Source organism: Mauremys mutica, unplaced genomic scaffold, assembly GCF_020497125.1.
Source record: "Mauremys mutica isolate MM-2020 ecotype Southern unplaced genomic scaffold, ASM2049712v1 001543F_np12_obj, whole genome shotgun sequence".
Taxonomy (NCBI): domain Eukaryota; kingdom Metazoa; phylum Chordata; order Testudines; family Geoemydidae; genus Mauremys; species Mauremys mutica.
This window is the reverse complement of record NW_025423236.1, coordinates 1-21338: the sequence shown is the minus strand read 5'-3', so window position 1 is coordinate 21338 and position 21338 is coordinate 1. Positions and strand designations below refer to the sequence as shown.

Here is a 21338-nt window from a genome sequence, read left to right as displayed (position 1 = left end):
CTCCCGGAGGCCAATACCGTCGATCAGCGTCCACACTAACCCTAATCTGATATGTTAATACCGATACTAGCGTTACTCCTCTCGTTAGGGAGGAGTACAGAAACCGGTTTAAAGAGCCATTAAAATCGATATAAGGTGTCTCCTAGTGTGGACGGTTTTGGCGTTAAATCGGTTTTATGCTCCTAAAACCGATTTAAACGCCTAGTGTAGACCAGGCCTGTGTCTCAGCTCGGGCTCAGTCCCCTGCTCTAGGAGCCCAGAAGATTGGGAGGGAGTTTAGCCAGTGGAAATGGTGAAGTATTGCCCTGGACTCAATGGCATTTCTCCATTGGTCTGTCTGCTTTGGGGCACAGACAATAACACGTCCTGCTGCATTTGTTATTTCAAAGGGTGGTTTAGGATTTTCATTCTCACACACGGTGCACAAAGCAGGACTCAATCCTGGGTGTAAACTAAACAAGCTGCCCATGGATTCTGGCAGCCAGAATGAGCCATTTGGTGTGAGAGCCCAGACCTGCCCCTGTCCCAGAGGGAGGGGTGTCATCTGTGACAGGCTGGAACACTGACTTATCAGCTCTTAACTCCCAACCTTTCATCAACTCTTATTATCAGTGCCTGTGAACATAGTTTAAACCATACTGGACTGGACCAAAGGTCCATCTAGCTCTCTGTTTTGTCCTCTGACAGTAGCCAATACTAGGTGCTCCTAGAGGTACTCAACAAGGCACCACTGGGAGTTGAACCCAGGATCTCCTGTTTACAAGACAGGTGCTTTAGCCAGCTAAGCCATGGTGCCTGCCTGTGGCTAAGGGACACTCTCTGCCCACACCTGACTCTCTGCCATCCCCAGTGGGGACTGACAAGCTTTCCATGTGTTTGGATTCTGCAAAGCAGAGAAGCAAGTGAGGTTTTCCTTGCAAGCTGTATGTGAGTGAATCTTTGGCCAGGTCTGCACTACAAAGTTATTTCAGCATCATTATATTGCTCAGTTGTGTGAAAAACACACAATGCTCCCTCGGTCGGCACTCTTCTCCTGTGTCCCAACCCACAGCCCCTCCTATTCCCAGTGCCCCTCAATCCCAACCTCGACGAGAGGCCTAGAGCTTTTTGCAGCCAACTTAAAATGACAAATTGTCAGTGTAAATGCTGCTGGTCATTATATCACCATAAGTGGCCACCTCCAGTATCCCACAATGCCCGCTGTGAACTCGCCTGCCCTGCATTCCTGCTACAGAGGCTGGGCCCCTCCCCTTTCATAGCTCCAGAAAGTTCTGACAGCTGAGCCGCTAGCTACACCAGGATTAGGTTGATATAACTGCATTGCTTGGGGGGGAGGGGTTACATTTTTTACACCTCTAAGTAATGTAGTTACACCGACCTAATTTTGTAGCGTAGACCTGTACAAACAATCACTCACACACCTTGGGAGTAAACCTTCCCCTGCTCCTCTGCTTTACAGAATCCAAACACGAGCAAAGCTTGTCAGGGCTCAGTGGGGATTGGCAGAGAGTCAGGTGTGGGCAGACATGATGCTTTTAAGTAACAGCAGGCACCAGGGCTTAGCTGGTTACAGCACCTGTTTTGTGAACAGGAGATCCTGGGTTCAACTCCTAGTGGTGCAGCGAGGAGTGGCTTTTGGTGTACCTGGTGTTGGCTACTGTCAGAAGACAAGATTCAGAGCTAGATGGACGTTTGCTCTAGCCCAGTGTGGTTTTTCTTATGGTTTAAATTACACTCGCAGGCACTGACAATAGAGTTACTGAAAGTTTGGGTGTTAAGAGCTGGTAGGTCAGTGGTCCAGTCCCCTCAATGCGGTTTCACCATTTCCACTCGCTAAACTCCCTCCCACCCTTCTGGGCTCCTAGAGCAGGGGACTGAGCCTGAGCCCAGACACGGACACTGCAACTTTACTCCAGCCCAAGCCGCATGGCCCTGATTAATCCGACACGGGCCAGCCGAGGGTGTTTCATTGCACTGGAGACTCCCAAGGACTATCCCAGGAACCGTGTACAATGCAGGCTTCTCCGAGATAGCACAACGACAATGGACACTGCTTGACTCACATCGTAGCAAAGGAGCTTCCTAGCAAGTCAGAGGAAACTATGAAAGAGGGGAAGAGACATCATGACTTGGCCTCTCTCCGCCACAATTCAGTAGCTGGAAACACACCTGGAGGACAAAGACTGAACTGAACTGATTCAGAAATCAGAATAGAATAATAACAAAATACTTTCAAACCAAAGACCCCAACCAGACTAGTATTGGTTTTTCAGCAGAAAATTTTCAGTTTGGGGAATTTTGTTTTCTCAGTCAGACCTTGCCAAGGGAAGCAGGGAGAAAATGTTTGAGTTGCCTTCTTCAGAACAGCTTGGCCTAGACACTAGCTCTGGTTCACTGCTCTGGTCTTGCTCGGGTTGAGGGTATTTTAATAATTTGGGCAGGTCCCAGGGTGTTTGGGGGAGATGATGAGGATGTTCCCTTTTGAGATAAAAACTAAGAAATACAGCACTAGAGAATTTTTTTTTAAGAAATCTGGGATTTAGACATTTTATTTAAAGCAAAGGAGTTCTGAGTTTCTGTTTGCAAGAAGCAACATTGTTTGATCTGTCATTGTACCAAAGGGGAGATGATTGTCTACAAAGGAGGGGTGATGACTAAATGCATCCAATGAGAATGGGATTCGAACCCATGCGTGCAGAGCACAATGGATTAGCAGTCCATCACCTTAACCACTCGGCCACCTCATCTGAGCTAGCAAAAAAGAGACAGGAGGAGAAATCTTAGGCCAGCAGAGCTAGGGACAATAAGGAGTTTTTAAATACTAAGCGGAAGCAGAGGCTGAATGAGCTCCCCCCTCACATCTAGTGAGGAGATGGGGGAAAGACTTCAGGAACAGACCGTGTTTGCACAGACACACCTACTCTGCCTAGATATGCAGCATGATGGGGCCGCTTTCCCAAAATGACCAGTTTTGGCTGGTGGTGGGTTACAAATCACTTTAGGATTGAGTGGAATGAAATGTTATTATCCTTCCTGCATGAGTGAAGGGCAGCAGAACATACCTAGTCCGTCCTGATGGAGGGCTGGGTGGGTGGGTGGGTGAGGAATAGCTTTTATTGGACTTTATAGAAGTGATTGAGGACATCACCCTAAACCAGGGGTCCCCAAACATTTCACACTGTGCCCTCTTAGCCATGGCTGTGGCCCCTCGGAAGCCGCGGTCAAGAACCGGGGCTGGTAATGGGGCTGTTGCTTGCTGGGGAGAGGGGTGCAGACAGGGGTAAGGGGGTCGAGGCCGAGCAGGGAGCCAGAGCCCCAGGCTGAGGGTGGGGGTTGGGGAAGACCTGGGGCAGAGTGGGGCTGAGTGCTGCTACCTCCATGGGGGCTGGCTCAGGCCCTGAGGTGCCCCCATGAATGTTCCTCTGTGTCCCCCTAGGAGTCATGCCCCACATTTTGGGGACCACTGAACCCTACTCACTAAGCAGGGGCTAGTGATGCCAAAGCCCAGGGAAAGGGAGAACAAGTGCGGGGCCCCCAGCACTGGAACCATGTGAAGGGGCTGCAGGAGAGGGGCAATGGCTGGTGGCCCAGGGAGTTAAGGGCGGAGGGGGCAGGAGTTAGGGGTGAAGGAGGTGCAAGGGTTGGGAGTGCAGGAGCTAGCGGTAAAGGGGGAGTGGGGATCGTCCAGGGGCAATGGGGAAGTGACAAAATACAAGCTTTGCCCAGGGCACCATTTTCCCTAATGCTGGTCTGAGCAAACAATTGGAAATGACCCTTCAGTGAGACCAGAACCATCATGTAGAAAAGCTCCTTTGTTAAGTGGTGGTGGCTGAGGGCTTAGGGAGATGGGTTAGAAAGCAACAGGCGTCTTTCTGTAGCAGTTTGATTCTTGCCTGCTAGGCAAGGCTGGTGCGTGGTGTCTCCATGGCTGCACTTTCAGTGTCTGATCTGCCACAGGGAGCCAAGTCTAGACATATTCAGAGGCTCTATGCCAGGGTTTCTCAAACTTCCTTTCACTACAACCCCCTTCTGCCAAAAAAAACTTACTACATGGCCCTGGAAAGAGGGACCAAGCCCCTCCCCACTGAGCAGAGGCAGAGGAAACAAAGCCTGAGCCCTGCCCCAGTTAGGGGAAGGCAAAGCCAGAGCTTGAGGGATTCAGCCCTGGGTGGTGGGGCTCAGACTTTTGGTTTCAGCCCCAGGCCCCAACAAGTCTAATGCCAGCCCTGGCAACCCCATTAAAACAGAGTTATGACCCACTTTGGGGTCCTGACCCACAGTTTGAGAACTACTGCTCTATGCTGATGGGAGAGAGTTTTCCTGGGGGTGCAGTTAATCCACTTCCCAAGAGGTGGCAGCTATGTCAGTGGGAGAAGCTATATCGGTGGGTGTGCAAGCTGTGGTGTTTACCACATTTAAGAAGTTTAATCAAACCCCATTTTTAAAACCACCTGTGGTCTGGGAATGGCAAAGGACCTCGATGAAGCAGGATTTGTCCTTCAAAGTCCTGGACATCACGATTCTATACTTTTGCTGTCATGGGGGTATAGCTCAGTGTTACAGTGCTTGACTACAGTTCACGTAGTCCTCAGTTCAAACCCCAGTGTTCTCTTATAACCCTCTTTCTTTTTTTTAAAAAAGTTAAACATTTTCATTTCCATTCTCCATTATGTTCAGGGGCTCCTCTCTACAGGAGTGCTTGATATCAATGTAAACACTCAACATTTCTCTGTCCAAATGCATAAAAACCTAGCAAAGCTGTCCATCAGATGAAATCAGTTCCAATCATCTAAGTGCCTAGTTTATGTTTTCATCAGTTAAACAAAGGTATCATACAAATGTACATTTGCAGATCCCTCTTCTCCAGGAGCTGTGCTGTGCAGAAGAACAAGAACCACATCCAGTTGCAGTTCAGGAGTCTGATGACCAAAGAGCCACGAAGTGTTCTGAGGGCTGGAGAAAAATGCCTTCTAGTGAGCTATTGAACGAGCTCAACCTGTTTAGCTTATCAAAAGAAGATTGAAAGGTGACTTCATTGAAGTGTTGAAGGGCCTTAATGGAGAGAAAAGATGGGGTATGAAAGGGCTCTTTAATCGAGCAGAGAAAGGCATAACAAGACCCAATGGCTGGAAGGTGAAAAGAGACAAATTCATATTACAACTAAGGCACAAATATTCAACATCGAGGATGATTCACCACAGGAACAATCTCCCAAGGAAAGTGGTGGATTCGCCATATCCTGATGTCATTTCATGAAGACTAGATGCCTTTCTGGAATGTGTTTGCCCCAAAAGTAGCTCTTGTGTCATACAGGAGGCCTGTGATATGCAGGGGGTCAGGTTAGATGCTCTAATGGTCTCTTCTGGCCATAAAGTGGACTAATTTCTGAAAAACTGAGTGTAGCATTGGGAGCAGCGTCTGATGTTTTCCTGTCTAGCCGGCTTGCTGCCTAGAACGAACGCTCCTTGAGTGGGGTGATCCACAGGGAGTAGCTCAAACCTCCAAAGTGCCTGGGCAGCGGCAGGACATTAGCACAGCAAGGGAGGGGTGTGGCAGTGACATCACAAAGGCCTTTTGCAGGACCTCAGACTATTGGTCAAAGGTGGTGGGGAGGTGGTGACCTCACAGAGAGATGCTGACATCAGCCAGGCAGGACGGGGGTGAGGGGCCAGGGAAACCTCAGAGACCCCTGTGGCTTTGCTTCAGCAAGTCTCCTTCTCCAGTTCTCTCTTTGAGGACTGAGAGAGTATTCGGGTTCACGGACGTGAGTGCCAGTAGGAACCTTTTTCGAGTTTTCTCCTTCCCCTGTTAGTGATTTTACTAGTGACCAGCCATCTCTGTTTAGAAGGTTGAAGCCTCCTCGAGGTTTGAAACCTGTTCAGTCTGATCCATCTGGTGACAGTTGAATTCTAGGCATGGAAAACACGAACTTAAGGAGGCAGAATTTTATTTCACACTTGGGATTTTGTCCCAAAGAATCAGTGGGGACATTAGGGTTTGTCCTTTCTGTTTCACCTTTTCCTCCATCCCTCCCTCTCTCCTTTCTCTTTGTCTCTTGCTTCTTTTGTCCTTTCACCTGTTCCCCTCCCAACACCAGGAGCAGTGTGTGTGTGTGTGTGTGTGTGTGTATGTGTGTGTTGCTGGGGAGTGCTCTGCAGCTCCCACTGTGGGAGGTCCACCCAAAAATGTGGGGCTGAAATAGTGCTCGGGCAGTGATCCCCACCAGTGACCTGGGCCATCCTTTGGGCGAGAACCCTCAGCCTCCCGTCCTCAGTCTCTACCCTGATTGGCTGAGCAGGGGGTTATTGACAGGGAGGAGATTCAGGTCCTTGTTGTTCTCTTTTAAGACTAAGGAAATAAGTCATACCCTGTTATATGTTGACAAATTTTGCTGCTTTGCTGCATTAATGGTCTCTGAGCAGTTCATGATTCTCTCTAACATTGCAGTTCTCCTCAAATACTTGCTGAATAATTACTGTGAACTGTTGTTGGTCTGGAGCTCATCTGAGAGCACTTTATTCAGGTCATTCAGTGTTTGAAATTCACGATCTGATGGTTAGTTTCAAAATCAGGGCTCTTGGGTCCTATTCCCAACTCTGCCACTGGCTGGCTGTGTGACCTAAGACAAGTCAATTCTCCTTTCTCAGCCTTAGCTTCTCCCTCTCTCAAGTAGGGATAATGATGATCCGCTCCTACCTAGCTCAAGGTGGGTGGAGGATGGGGATCCATTGGAGAGTGTCACTAGGAGTATCAGAGGGGCCGTGTTAGTCTGGATTTGTAAAAGCAGCAAAGACTCCTGTGGCACCTGGCTAAGCAAACAGAACAAACCCCAAATCCCCCCTGTGCTTTGGGAGCCAGGTTTGCTGTGGGAATCCTGTAGTTCAGATGACTTCACGCCTGGGCATTGGGATTATTTACCAGTTTCTCTGGCATTGGAGCAATTTTGTACTCACAGCTGTGATGGCCGAGTGGTTAAGGCATTGGAGTCGAAATCCAATAGGGTTCCCCTGCGCAGGTTCAAATCCTGCTCACAGCGAGGCCTGCATTTTAGCCAGTCTCTCACCCGGGCAATACCTCTGTACAACCCCCTGAGACACTCTCAATTCTCTCCCCACCCCAAGTAAATTCTGTTCTGCTCCTTTCATAGAGATGCCTGGGACACCACCTCACACTGTGTTGTTGAGGGGTTGGGCAAACTCTCAGCACCTGAAGCCTCTGCCACTCACCTGGTGCCCCATAGATCAGCCATAGCCCTGGTTCTGCTCCTCTCTCTAGCATGTGAAAGGAGCTGAGTCAGCGACTCCATGGGAGCTACGGGGCTGCAGAACCAACAGAGAGAAAAAAAGGTGCTCAGCGCCCACTGGCAGCCAGCTCCCGCCCACCCACTACAGGCCTTGCTGACAAGCTCCTCACACTTGCCAGTGATCAGCTGTTCAGTGGGGTGCAGGAGGCGCAGGGGGAGGAGCAGGGAGAGTGGGAGAGGGAAAGGAATGGGGCAGGAAGGTGCAGGGCGGGAAGAGGTGGGAGAGGGGTGGGAGAGGGGTGGGGGCTTGGGGGAAGGGGTGGAGTGGGGGGCAGGGCCTGGGGAGGAAAGGGGGGATTTGTCCCATACCCCGGATCCCTCTAGGGCTGGCCCTGAAGGGAAGCACCGACTATCACAGTGACAATACAACTGACCAGCATTGCGGGGGAGGCTGAGGGAGATCCGCACTCACCAGGTCTCTTCTCTCCCCCACGGTGAGCCAGACACTGCTCTCTCCTGGCTCTCACTCTAGCAGCTGGACGCCAAGGAGCCATTTCCCCACAGGAAGTGCATCGAGTGCCCCTGTGGTGCTGGGGGGGCTGGTGCTGCTGCTGCCTGTGGGGCTGGCAGGGGGGCTGATGTCTGCACAGACTCTCAGCTGCCAGGCCGGAGGGGGCACTTGGGACCTTACCAGACTGGCTCAGTGAAGACGGGGGGTTGACAGAGCAATACAGACGCTCTCCAGAGCATGGAGCAGCAGCCGCCCATGCAGCCGGGCAATGAGCATTTCCCACAGCCTGGAGCCGAGGGGGAGGCGGCAGCTGCTGTTCCAGCTCCTCGGGGACAGGCCCTGTCAGCCAACAGCCACTTCTTACTCCCCACAGCTAAGGGCGCCGGGTTCCTCCGGTGGGGGTGTGGAGCAGCCGTTCGTTTTCCTGTTCGCACTCCTCTGCGGTGTGAAAATCGGGGAGGGGAGGCAAAAGCCCCACTTCCCTCCCAAAATGACGCCCAGTGGGGGAAGCCAGGACAACAGGGGGGCGGCAAGTGGTGGCCAGACTCTCACCGCCAGGGTCTAGTCTAGCTCAGGGTCCAGCTCAGGGTCCTCCCCACACCACTGGCCCCCAGTCCCCTTCCAACACCAGGTCAACCCGGGAACTCAGGCAGGAACGGGGTGAGGCAGCAAGTCAAGCCGAGCAAGGCAGGAAAAAGCGAGTCTTGTCTTCATGGGCCGCTCACAATGACGTCCTTTTTGTGTGCAACTGCTGCAAAAACATCCCGGGCAGAGAAGCAACAGGCCAAAATGCTGCTACACAGCTGCCAAAGTAGCTCAGTTAGGAGAGTGTTAGAGTGAAAATCTCAAGGTTGCTGGTTCAATCCCAGACTTTGGCAGGCCCTTTGATCCCTCTTTGTATAGTGGTGGTTTGCACCCCAGGTGAGTCCCTGAGCTTGGCTTCTGGAATTGAAAAAAACAACTGTATGCTGCTGGTCTCACCTTTAACAATGAAGGACGGGAGCTGTCTCTCCTACATGAGTTATTGGTGGACCCAATGTGGAAGGAGAAGAGTGAGGCAGGGTGGCCCTCAGGAATGGTGCCAGAGGGGCTGACTGGGCAGTGACAGGCAGGAACAGGGGATGAAAACTCTTCTGTGCAGCTGAGGGAGGGCAGTGCCCTGGAAGGGGCATCTGTGAAAGTGGCCAGGTGGCAGGGATTTGGGGGCCCAGGAGGAGATGTTGGATGTTCATTGCCTTGGAGCAGCTGGACTTGGACAGGGTGGGTGTTCATAAAATGCACATTAACAACTCTAGGGTAGCTTGATGGTGATTGGTGGAAGGCCCATCTCTCTGGTCCTCCAGGGCAGTGAAGAATGATGGGGTTGGAGTCTTGTTCTTCACATTCATGGTGCGAGTACAGAAGGGGCTGGAGCTCTGACCAGGGAGGGCATTACTGGTGGGCTTTGCAGCACTGGTTATGGCTATATTAGTGTGTATGGTCCCCAATTAAGGCCTAAAAGGAAAGTTCTATGAAGGAACTGTCTCCTTTCCTCTGGACAGCACAGTGTTTGGTGTTGGGGAGGATTTCAATTGTTGCTCCGGCCTGAGGACTGCTGGCCCTGTTTTCCTGACTGTCAGAGGAAACTCTTCTATGATGAGCACTACCTGGTGCAGGTCTGTAGTGAGGTTGGCTTAGAGAACGTGTTTCTCCACAGTGGAACCAGTGGAGGGCGGGCGGTAGCCTCCTATTCCTCTGACCCGAGCTCACACCAGCCACAGAGGGGATACACTTTTCTGCGGGGACAGGCCAGGAGTTGCATTGACCGGATTTCCGTGAAGGAGAGCACGTCGATAGCCCAGTGCAGGGTGGTGCCAATGGACTGTTCGGATCACGCAGCTCTCACCGTGTGCTCAATGTGGGCAATTCCCTGACCCAGGGCAGAGGATATTGGAAGCTGAACATCCAGAGCTTGCAAGATAAAGGAGCAGGGGGGTGAGGCCTGGAGGTGTTGGCAGAACGGGAAAGCATCAGAGGGTTCTATGGCAACCAGGGGGATTGATGGAAGTCGGTGAGGGAGGAGTTGGCTGCTTTGTTCCGGACGCTGGGGAAACACCACAACATTAAAGAAACCAACAGTGCCAAGTCCTGCAGTGTCACCTGTGGGATTTCCACAAGAGCATCCAGGCAGGGGAGCCTGTCAGCGTGTGACTGTACGATCGGATCAAGCGACAGCTGCCCGAGTTCCAGGAGATGAGGCTGCAGTTGGCTGATATGAGCGGGAGCATCGAGTGAAGGGAAGAGCGGCCTCCCCTGACATTTTTGCAGCCTGCAGGGAATGGAGACAAAGCAGGGGGATGCAGGGACTCAGGGCAGGCCCCACGGATCCGGTAGTGCAGGACCACAGTCACTGGAGGAGGAGAGAGAGTCCCGCGAGAGGAAGATGATGGTGGGAAGCAATAAGTGGAGTGCAAACCAGCCAAGAGTCACAGGGGTCTAGAAAATGAAATTACAGCAGGTCCCATGGTGTAATGGGCAGCACTCAGGACTCTGAATCCTCGAATCTGAGTTCAAATCTCAGTGGGACCTCATGGTGATACGTTGCTTTGCTACAAAGCACTGGAGCTCAATGTGTTTGGCTACCTTCTCTCAGGTAGAGAGTGAGGTTTTTCCCTCCTGCTGGGTGACTGATGCCCACTGGAGATAGGTCTTTGGTCCGGCTGGTTCAATGGGCTGGCGGCTACAGGTTGGGGTCCTAGAACTTAACAGTCTGGCTAGAGATTCCTGTGGATTGATCATATGGTTGCTTCTTGCTGCTTCACCTGATGTCCACAACTTTGGTCCCTGCAGCTGCCACACTCTTCCTCTTGCCCACATGGCATTTAAAGGAAGGAGGGCCAGGGCCAGGCTTCACAGTCAGGGCTAGGCAGGAGGGAGGCAGAGTCCCAGGCTGGAGCCCAGCACCTCTCCTCCTCTGGGCACCTGGGGTGTTGTTCCCCCCTGTTCAGGCCCCCCTGGGGCCCTGCACTTCACACAGCTCTCCCTGATTTCAGCTGTTAGTGAGGGAGCCTCACTGCTAGCGCAGACTGGGCAGTTTGTTGCATGAGAGACACTGTCCCAAAGCAGGACTAATGCTTAGAGCTGGTTATCAGCGATTTCAGATCTGTTGGTCTGCAGCAAGACTCTCCATTGAGTCTTAACCAGCTCTGTTATTACACAGGGAAGAACAAAAGGGTCAAATGGGGCCTGGAAGCCTTAAGAAGAATCCACCCCACCAAGTACAACACTTGTCGCTCCCTGCTCTCAGCCCCACTGAGAATGTTTTGGGGTCACTCCTCCCCTGTATCAACCTAGGGAACTGGGAGAAGAGCAATTAACAGCTGTTCCAGTGGTATAAGTGGTTAGTACACAATACTTATAGAGCAGTGCTGACAGAAGCTATGCTGAGGTTGTGAGTTCAAGCCTTACCTGAAGCACTGGTTTTCATTAAACACATGGCATCACCCCTTCATTTGTCCCTGTAGAGTTCCAGCCCAGGGGACCCTGAGGAGGAGTCAAAAATGCCCTCTTCAATTATTACCTCCTCTCTAGAGCTCAGGTGAGAATCTACCATCCTTTCTCCTGCCCCTGTGCCAGGATCCCTCAAGCAGAGCCTGGAGTCCTGCCCGTGGCGTCTGTACTATTGACAAAGACAAAGTGACAGGGACAAAACACTCAAATCCCACCTGGTGCGGGGAGCCAGGTTTGCTCTTCAAATTCTGTCGTTGGTACATTTCCAGGTCTGGGAATGTCCCACAACAGCATTGAATGGGAAGCTGCCTGCAGAACAGTTACACTGCACAGAGCTCCTGTGGGGGAGGGGTGGGAATTAGTAACATTTTGAGGATCGTTTGGGAAATGAGCCTTTGCTGACAAGGTTTGTCTCTGTTCATATTTCACCTTCAGGTGTTATGTTGAGGGATCTTTAGTATATTTTTGGGAGGTTAATAACTATCTCCTCAACTTTATTTACTCAACTTAAAAATTGGTGTCACTTGATTTTTGCATCTCCCTGTGACAATACAACTGACACATGTGGCTTTCTACTGGGGGTCATGATGTTATAGTTGAGGAATTCAGTCTCTGTACTTCTGGGAGGGGGTGTTGCTTTTTTATAGCTGCCTCACTGCCAGGCACACCGGGCTGTTAGCTGCACCCACTGTCCTTGCCAGGGGCCCCTGCTGAACCCTGGGCGGCTGCACTGCCGTGCTGGGGTGACTCTGCAGGGGGAGAAGCTGCTGTGGAGCAATGTTGAGCAGGTGCAGGAAGGAGACGGGGTCACTATTCACATTCTGAACTGCACAATTTTCCAAATTTGGGAATAGATTCATCGATTCATAGACTTAAGGTCAGAAGGGACCATTATGATCATCTAGTCTGACCTCCCGCAAGATGCAGGCCACAGAATCTCACCCATCCACTCCTATAACAAACCCCTGACCTATGTCTGAGTTATTGAAGTCCTCAAATCGTGGCTTAAAGACCTCAAGGTGCAGGGAATCCTCCAGCAAGTGACCCCGTGCCCCACACTGCAGAGGAAGGCGAATGTCCGATAACAATTCTAAGGGGAAGGTGAATGCAGAGCAATGACACTGGAGATGCCCAGACCTCCAATGGGGGCAGCGTGGAAATTAATAATGGGAAGATCATTTGCGAAATTAGTCATCACTGACAAGCTTTGTCTCTGTTTCTATTTCACGCTATGGTGTTAGTTAGAGGAATCAGGACAGATTTTTTACTATATTAATTAAACACTTAATTTTATTTAACCAAGACAAAAACTTAGTGTCACTTATTTTTTCTCTGTCCTAGCAAGAAAGAATTGAATTTTGTGACTTTCTGGAAAGTGCAGCGAGATTAAATGTGGGGAATTCAGTCTCTGTGTTTGTGAGCTGATGTTTTCCTCTCACAGGTCAGTGCCTGCATTGAAATACCAAGAGGGATCTAAGGGCTGGTGTACGCTGGGCACTTCACTGGCAGAGCGACGTCTCTCAGGGTGTGAAACCCCCCCTCCACCCATATAGTTACAGTGACCTAAGCCCTGGTTAGATAGTGCTAAAGAAAAGGAAGTATTGTTCTGTCAATGCAGCTATTACAGGGATGGGAAAACCTCTCCACTGACTATCTACTCCAGAGTGCTATAGCAGGTGCCACACCAGCATTTTAAGTGTAGACAGAGTGAAACTAGATTTAGCTCCAGTTTGCACTGTGGATGCTTAGGCACTAAAACTAAAGTAATCATAACAACAGTGCAGTGCTTGCATAGTTGGCAGGATTTGAACCTGCGCAGGGCAACCCCAATGGATTTCTAGTCCGTCACCTTAACCACTCGGCCACAACTACTTGATGTATAATTGTTTTACTACACGATAATTCAGTTCTCACTGAATTGTCTCTTCAAATTGTTTGCCCAGACCAGCTTCCCCAGCACACTCACGGCTGTGCATCAGTGTAAGTGTGTCCTTGGGTGAACAGCGAGAATTCCTGCCCATTTCCCTTCCGGCTGGAGCAGGATGAGAGTGTGTTTGTGTTAATGACATTGCTGTAGATTGTTGTTCATTCCCCACTCTGACAATTCAGACAGTCCCTTTCCTAGTCAAATCTCCAGCACATCATTCCAATATCAGGTGGCAGGATTTCTCTGGGGCACTGAAATTTTTCAGGGGGCTGGTGCATGAACTCAGCCTTGCATTCCACCCTTGATGTTTCATGGACTAACAACAGCAGCAGAAAGAAAGAGCCGAGCCAATATCTCCCTGGCAGGGATGCAGGTGCCACGTCCCCTCTGTCTGACCATCGCATTGCAGGAGAGAAGATTTCACTGGAATCGAATGCCCTGGCTCAGATCAGAGACACAGGGAGGTTTTGCTGTTCATGGATCTGTGTAAAGGAAATTGTGTCTCTGTGGGAAATGGAGGCAGGAAATGAAACACCCAATGCCCTAAGGAATGTGGGTGAAGGACTCAGGCTGAGCAATGATTTAACAGGGGTGTCGTTCAATTTATTGGCCTGATTAAAACTATGGCTAAAAGCCCCCTGTAACAGGGGCTGCGGGACAGGACAGGCAGTTCTGCACACAGTGTTCAGAGCTGCCCCGTATCTGCCCTTTCTCTGCACCGCCCCTGCTCCCAGAATGCACCAGGCCCTGGACTGAACTCTTCCCCTGCCGGCCAAGCTGGTTTCGTTTGCTGTGATCCTGTTGGCTTGGCAGGGGGGGAAGTGACAGTCCCACCCCAGAGCCAATGCCCCCCTGTCACCCAGCCCCCTGACCCCCAGCAGTGCAGGTCAGTCAGGAGCTGGGCCCTGCCAGGCACTCAGGGGCGTCTCCCCTGCAGCTGGGGGCTCTCCCCAGCGTGGTCTGTGGGAGCTCGCGCACTAATGGGGCAGCGGCAGCAGCCGCGTGGTGGGTTGGGCTGGTGACCCGAGTCCATCTCCTGGGGTTGGCTGGGTTCATGCTCAGGCGACTGGCCCCAGCCACCGGACGAGCCCCACGGCCACGCTGCTGCTGTTACCGCACTAGCCCCTCACGCCCCCATTCCCTCACTGAAGCCAGGAGAAGGTTTGCAGGGAGAAGGGGGGGGGGTTGACCCCAATATCCCAGAGTTGATTCTCCCCACAAAGGGGTGTGTGCATGTGGTGGGTGCCGTGTGCAACGCCCTGTGCCCATGAGGAGGGGACCGGAGCTCTGCCAGCAGGAAGATTTATCCTGCAGGAGCCCTGCCTCCCTCCCCCAGGGGTTCCCCTGGAGCAGGGAAGCTTTGAATCCTCGCTGGAGACTAGAGAAGCCCGAGCAGCACAAGCTGCCTGGCAGAGGTTCTGGATCAGGGCCTCACGGGCACATTGGGTTCATTCCCTCAGGGCTGCCCTGCCCAGTGCCAGGGCTGCTCTCACTCCCCAGCTCAGAGGGGGCTGCAGGCTCTTTGCCAAGCTGGGTCCCAGCTCAAGGCAGATTTAACACTAGCAGGGGGCCCAGGTATGTGCTGGTGCCGCTCAGGGAGGGAATCTGGGCCAAAGACTGATTAGAAATTGGGTAACACTGAAGTGGGACTAGAAAGACCCTTGATGGGACGTGGCAGGTAGGTAGCCCCCATTGTGTGCTGTGCCCTCGCCGAGAAGTCTCTGGGAGAGTGGATTCTTCCTGATGCGCCACCAACACGTCTCGTTGGTCCTGATGTCGGCTGCTCCTTTCTTGATACTGACAAGCTAGTTGTGGGCGTTTCCCACTCACCCCATAGCTCCGGAATGCACAGACAGCAACACTGGTGTGGAAGAAACGAACTCCACTCTCAGGTTTCAAGATCCTTGAGATCACTGACTTGCCAATGTAATTGTCAGGGGGTATAGCTCAGTGGTAGAGTGTTTGACTGCAGATCAAACGGGCCTTGGTTCAAATCCAAGTGCCCCCTTAAAAGCCTGGTCCTTCAACAAAAAGTAATTGCATATCCATTTCCATTATGTTCAGGAGCTCCACTGACTAGGGATGAATGGAAACACTCAACATTTTCCTGTGCAAATGCATAAAAATCTAGCAAATATGTCCCCCAGCTGAAATCAGTTCCAATCCTCTAAGAGTCTAGTTTATGTTTTCATCAACTAAACACAGGCACATGAAGACACATTTGCAGGTCCTTGGCCTCCACGGGCTACAATGTGCAGAAGAACAAGAACCACATCCACTTGGGAGGCATGGACGAGTCTGTATTACATTTGGTAAGTAAGTTGCCATTGGGACTGAAAATTCTACTGGAGGTGGACAGGAGCCTGTTGAAAAAATAAAATAACCAAGATTTACCAAACTCCCTGTTACACATTCAATCCTCTCTTTTTTCTATTTTATTAACCTGGGAGCAAGTTACCAGTGACCCAGGGCTGGGGTGGAAGAAGGTGCAAGTGCGGGGAGGAGCCCAGGGCTGGGGCAGCAGGGGGTGTGTGGGTGGGGGAGCACTGGTAGGGGGGAAGGGGAGAGTCGAGAGCTGGGGCAGCACAGGGTGTGTGTGGGGGAGAGCCCAGGGCTGGGTTGGCAGGGGGGTGAGGGTCAGGGGGTGGAGCCCAGGGCTGGGTTGGCAGGGGAGTGAAAGTGGTGGGAGGCCCAGAGCTGGGGAGGCAAGGGGTGCAGGTGTAGGGAGGGGAGAACCCAGGGCTCGGGCAGCAGGGGGATGGGAGGGCAGACAAATTTTTTTTTTGCTTGGGGAGGCAAAAAACCTAGAGCCAGCCCTGCCTCCACATACCGTAAGGTAGGTAGGAGCGGATCATTATTATCCCTACTTGAAAGAGGGAGAAGCTCAGGCTGAGACAGGATAATTGACTTGTCTTAGGTCACACAGCCAGCCAGTGGCAGAGCTGGGAATAGGACCCAAAACCCCTGATTTTCAAACTAACCATCGGATCTTGAATTTCATCCATTGAATGACCTGAATAAAGTGCTCTCAGATGAGCTCCAGACCAACAGTGCACAGTAATTATTCAGCAAGTATTTGAGGAGAACTGCAATGTTAGAGAGAATCATGACCTGCTCAGAGACCATTAATGCAGAGAAGCAGCAAAATTCAAACATATGACTGGTTCTGACTTATTTCCTTGGTCTTAAAAGAGAACAAGGACCTGAGTCTCCTCCCTGTCAATAACCCCCTGCTCAGCCAATCAGGGTGGAGACTGAGGACGGGAAACTGAGGGTTCTCAGCAGGGAGCCCAAAGGATGGTTCAGGTCACTGGTGGGGATCACTGCCCGAGCACTATTTCAGCCCCACATTTTTGGTGGACCTCCCACAGTGGGAGCTGCCAAACACTCCCCCGCAACACATACACACACCCCACTCTTGGTGTTGGGAGGGAAACAGGTGAAAGGACAAAAGAAGCAAGAGAAGAGAAAGGAGGAAGGGATGGAGGAAAAGGTGAAACACAAAGGATAAACCCTAATGTCTCCAGTAATTCTAGGGGACAAAATCCCTGGTGCGGAATAAAATTCTGCCTCCTTAAGCTCGTGTTTTCCAGGCTTAGATTTCATCACCAGATGGATCAGACTGAACAGGTTTCAAACCTCAAGGAGGCTCTTACCTTCTAAACAGGGACGGCTGGTCTCTAGTAAACTCCCTAAAAGGGAAGGAGAAAAGTCGAAAGAGGTTCCTCCTGGCGCTCAAGTACGTGAACCCGAATACTCCCTCAGTCCTCAAAGAGAGACCTGGAGAAGGAGACTTGCTGAAGCAAAGCCACAGGGGTCTCTGAGGTTTCCCTGGCCCCTCGCCCCTGTCCTGCCTGGCTGATGTCAGCATCTCTCTGTGAGGTCATCACCTCCCCACCACCTTTGACCAATAGTCTGGCTCCGCTTGCTGCAGCTCTTCTCCCCGCACAGATCTGCTCCCTGGGCAGCTTCTACGGCTCGTGCTGCAGTCTTTGTGCAAAAGGCCTTTGTGATGTCACTGCCACACCCCTCCCTTCCTGTGCTAATATCCTGCCCCTGGCCAGGCACTTTGGAGGTTTGAGCTACTCCCTGTGGATCACCCCACTCAAGGAGCGTTCGTTCTAGGCAGCAAGCCGGCTAGACAGGAAAACATCAGATGCTGCTCCCAATGCTACACTCAGTTTTTCAGAAATTAATTGACTTTATGGCCAGAAGAGACCATTAGAGCATCTAATCTGACCCACTGCATATCACAGGCCTCCTGTATGACACAAGAGCTACTTTTGGGGCAAACATATTCCAGAAAGGCATCTAGTCTCCATTAAATGACATCAGGAGATGGAGAATCCACCACTTTCCTTGGTAGCTTGTTCCTGTGGTGAATCATCCTCACTGTTGAATATTTGTGCCTTAGTTGTAATATGAATTTGTCTCTTTTCACCGTCCAGCCATTGGGGCTTGTTATGCCTTTCTCTGCTTTAATACCCAATCTTTTCTCTCCATTAAGGCCCTTCTACACCCCCCAGAGCCCAGAGCCCAGACCCCACAGCCGGGGCCCCAGACACCCCCACAGCCCCAGCCAGGGTCCTGCCAGATCTTCCCTGGCCCCCAGTCCCCAGAGCCCCTGGCCAGGGCCCGACACCCCGAGAGCCCCCACCAGCCCCAGGGAGAGCTGGACACGGGCGAAGGGGAGAGAAAATGGGGCACAATCGGGGGGGGGGGACAGGGAACTTCTCAGGGGTCGGGGGGTCACCCTGGGGGCTGCTCGTGGCTCTAGGGAGAAAGGGGGCGGGGGGGGCAGCGGTAAATCCGAGGGGGTCTCAGCCCCCCCCTTTCTCTCCCCGCTCCTCGGGGGTCACCGGCTCCTCCCCCCCCGCCCCTTTCCCACGGAGGGGCCGGGCCGGGCGGTTAATGAAGGTCTCTCTCGCCGCGATCTGCGCATGCCCAGAGCCCCAGCGGCACAAACCCTTCTCCGGCTCCCTCGCTGACGTCACTTCCGCTCCAGGGAGAGTCCGGAACTACATCTCCCAGCCTGCCCCGGGGCCGCGTCCGTCCTCTCCAGCCCGGGTGAGGGAGGGGTCAGCAGCTGGAACTGCGCATGCTCCGTGCGAGCCCCGCTGGGGGCGGGAGAACAAAGCTGCTTCTGCCGCCTCCGTGTGAGCCGGTGAGTGAGAGACCCCGGGGGGGGGCGGGCACGTGACTCTGCCCCGGGGAGCCTGGGAGAAGCCTCGGAGCCGCCTCGGCCCCGCTGGGATGGGGGGGGGTGTCAGGCGGGGGGGGCGGAGCCTGGGGAGTTGCGGGGGGGGGGGAAGGTCGGTGGGACGCGGGGGGGGGGGGTTTGAACTGTCTCTGGGCAGCCGGGAAATTCCCGGGGGGGGGAAGTGGCGGGGGGTTAATTGGCTCCTGTCCCTGTTTGTGCCTCTCGCCCCCGGTACAGAGTCTCTCCGGTTCTGCCCCGTTTCTCTCTCGGGGTCTCGCTAGGGCTGTAACATCCGGGGAGATTCGCCCCCCCCCCATTACAGTCCCAGTTACTGCCCCCAACTACCAACACAGCCACGTGCCCATCCCCCACTGCTGCCCCCTTCCCTCCTCCAGGGACCTGCCAGCTCCCCCCCCCCCTTTGCCCTCTTAAAGCAGCTCCTCACAGGGCTCCCTGCTGCCCGTGGGAATGGTGGGGGGAGCCATCACTTTCTGTATATATCAGGGGTCTCAAACTCAAATGACCCCGAGGGCCGCATGAGGACTAGTGCATTGGCCCGAGGGCCGCATCACTGACACGCCCCCTTGCTGCCCCTGGCCCCGCCCCTGCCCTGTCTCTTCTCCACCTCCTCCCCTAAGCGCGCGCAGTTTTAATAAATATATACACTCAGTAATGCACCTCACTCAAAGGACAAAACACGCACTTAGATTTACTGCCTAAGGCTCTGGGAGGGAGTTTGGGTGGGGGAGGGGGTCTGGATGCAGGCTCTGTGCTCGATGCAGGCTCCAGGCTGCGGCAGGGGGTGGGGGTGCAGGCTTTGGGACGGAGTTTGGGGATAGGAGGGAGTGCAGGGGTGAGGGCTGTGGGGCTGAGGGCGAGGGGTACATGATGCAGGAGGGGGCTCAGGGCTAGGGAAGAGGGTTGGGCTGTGGGGTGAGGGCTGTGGATGAGGGGTTCATGATGCGAGGGGGCTCAGGGCTAGGGAAGAGGGTTGGGCTGTGGGGTGAGGGCTGTGGATGAGGGGTTCATGATGCGAGGGGGCTCAGGGCTAGGGAAGAGGGTTGGGCTGTGGGGTGAGGGCTGTGGATGAGGGGTTCATGATGCGAGGGGGCTCAGGGCTAGGGAAGAGGGTTGGGCTGTGGGGTGAGGGCTGTGGATGAGGGGTTCATGATGTGAGGGGGCTCAGGGCTAGGGAAGAGGGTTGGGCTGTGGGTGAGGGCTGTGGATGAGGGGTTCATGATGTGGGGGCGCTCAGGGCTGGGGCAGAGGATTAGGGTGCAGGGGGATGAGGGGTTCATGATGTGGGGGCGCTCAGGGCTGGGGCAGAGGATTAGGGTGTGGGGGGATGAGGGCTCTGGCTGGGGCTGAGGATTAGGGTGCGGGGGGATGAGGGCTCTGGCTGGGGCTGAGGATTAGGGTGCAGGGGGATGAGGGGTTCATGATGTGGGGGCGCTCAGGGCTGGGGCAGAGGATTAGGGTGTGGGGGGGATGAGGGCTCTGGCTGGGGCTGAGGATTAGGGTGCAGGGGGATGAGGGGTTCATGATGTGGGGGTGCTCAGGGCTGGGGCTGAGGATTAGGGTGCGGGGGGAATGAGGGCTCTGGCTGGGGCTGAGGGTTTGGGGTTGGAGAGGCTCAGGGTAAGGGAAGCCTGCCTTGCCAGTACTGGCGGAGGGCAGGCACTAGGACCCTGCACCCTAATCCTCAGCCCCAGCCAGAGCCCTCCAAACCCCACACCCTAATCCTCTGCCCCAGCCCTGAGCGCTTCCCTTCCCCCCCCCCCCCCAGCCCGGCCCCGGCGGGTCCCGCTTCCCTTCCCCCTTACCCGAGCGCGTCTCCGGCGGTCCCGCTCAGAGCCGCGTGGTGAGGGGGCGGGGCTGGGAGCTCCACGCCGAGCGCAGCGCTCAGCCCAGAGCTCCCAGCCCCGCCCCCTCCCCACGCGGCTCGGAGCGGGCGGGGCTCAGGCGCTCGGACGGAGACTCGGCGCTCTATGCGCCGAGGCTCCAGGAGAGGGGCGGAGGCGGGAGCCTCCGCTTTTCTCTTGGGGGGCCCTGCGGAGCTCCCCTGGGGAGCTCCGCGGGCCGCAGGGAAGAGCTCCGCGGGCCGCATGTTTGAGACCCCTGGTATATATATTGGATAGTAATATAAAATCCAGCCCAACATCCCCCCTTTTCCCTCTAGTTATGTAGCAGTAATATAAAATCCCCTCAGATCTCGACGGTGTTCATAGACTATCAGGGTTGGAAGGGACCCTCAGGAGGTATCTAGTCCAACCCCCTGCTCAAAGCAAGAACAATCCCCAACTAAATCCTCCAAGAGATTTTTACCCCAGTTCCCTAAATGGCCCCCTCAAGGATTGAACTCACAACCCTGGGTTTATCAGCTCAATGCTCCAACCACTGAGCTATCCCTCCCGCCTCTCATGTTATCAATTGCGTAGTTTCTGATATGTATTCTCTGCAAATCTAAAAATTATCCTAAGCCCCACTTTTTCTCTAATTATGTATTTCTAAATGACTATGGCCTGAGATTTTTCCCTGTCTCTCTAATTATAAAATACTAAGAAAATCTCAGATTTACACCTTTTCTCAGATTCCTGAACATGGATATAAAATGTTGGCAAATGTTGCCCATTTTCTCTCTATTCAGTTATCAGATATTGATGGGAAACACTCAGATTTTACCTCGTATCAACAACTGATATAAAATCCCTCTGATTTTCCACTTTCCTCTCTAAACGGATTTAATACCCATCAAATCCAGAGGCCTCCCCCTGTTTGGGGGATCAGTGGTTCCCAGCTGGTAACAGGAGAGTTGGCTGGACCCTTGTCTTTTCTCCAGCTGGCACTGGGTGAGGAGGTCACTCTGAGTGCAGCCTGGGTCCAGAAGTATCCCAAAGCCCATGACAAATGGTCTCTGGGAGGGGCTGCTTCCCGCAGTGCGAAGATGTAGCTAGTGACAGGGCATGGA

General features: G+C 53.3%; 6 non-coding genes across 6 annotated transcripts; 3 read left to right on the top strand and 3 right to left on the bottom strand.

Annotated features, from left to right (window-relative positions):
- Positions 1 to 722: 722 nt before the first annotated feature.
- Positions 723 to 796, bottom strand: TRNAT-UGU. Its single transcript has one exon. It is a non-coding gene; the product is annotated as a tRNA-Thr (tRNA).
- Positions 797 to 2665: 1869 nt separating this feature from the next.
- TRNAS-GCU lies at positions 2666 to 2747 on the bottom strand. The gene has a single exon. It is a non-coding gene; the product is annotated as a tRNA-Ser (tRNA).
- Positions 2748 to 6954: 4207 nt separating this feature from the next.
- Positions 6955 to 7036, top strand: TRNAS-CGA. The gene has a single exon. It is a non-coding gene; the product is annotated as a tRNA-Ser (tRNA).
- Positions 7037 to 10250: 3214 nt separating this feature from the next.
- On the top strand, positions 10251 to 10322 carry TRNAQ-CUG. Its single transcript has one exon. It is a non-coding gene; the product is annotated as a tRNA-Gln (tRNA).
- A 2711-nt stretch (positions 10323 to 13033) lies between these two features.
- On the bottom strand, positions 13034 to 13115 carry TRNAS-AGA. The gene has a single exon. It is a non-coding gene; the product is annotated as a tRNA-Ser (tRNA).
- A 1991-nt stretch (positions 13116 to 15106) lies between these two features.
- On the top strand, positions 15107 to 15178 carry TRNAC-GCA. Its single transcript has one exon. It is a non-coding gene; the product is annotated as a tRNA-Cys (tRNA).
- Positions 15179 to 21338: the final 6160 nt, after the last annotated feature.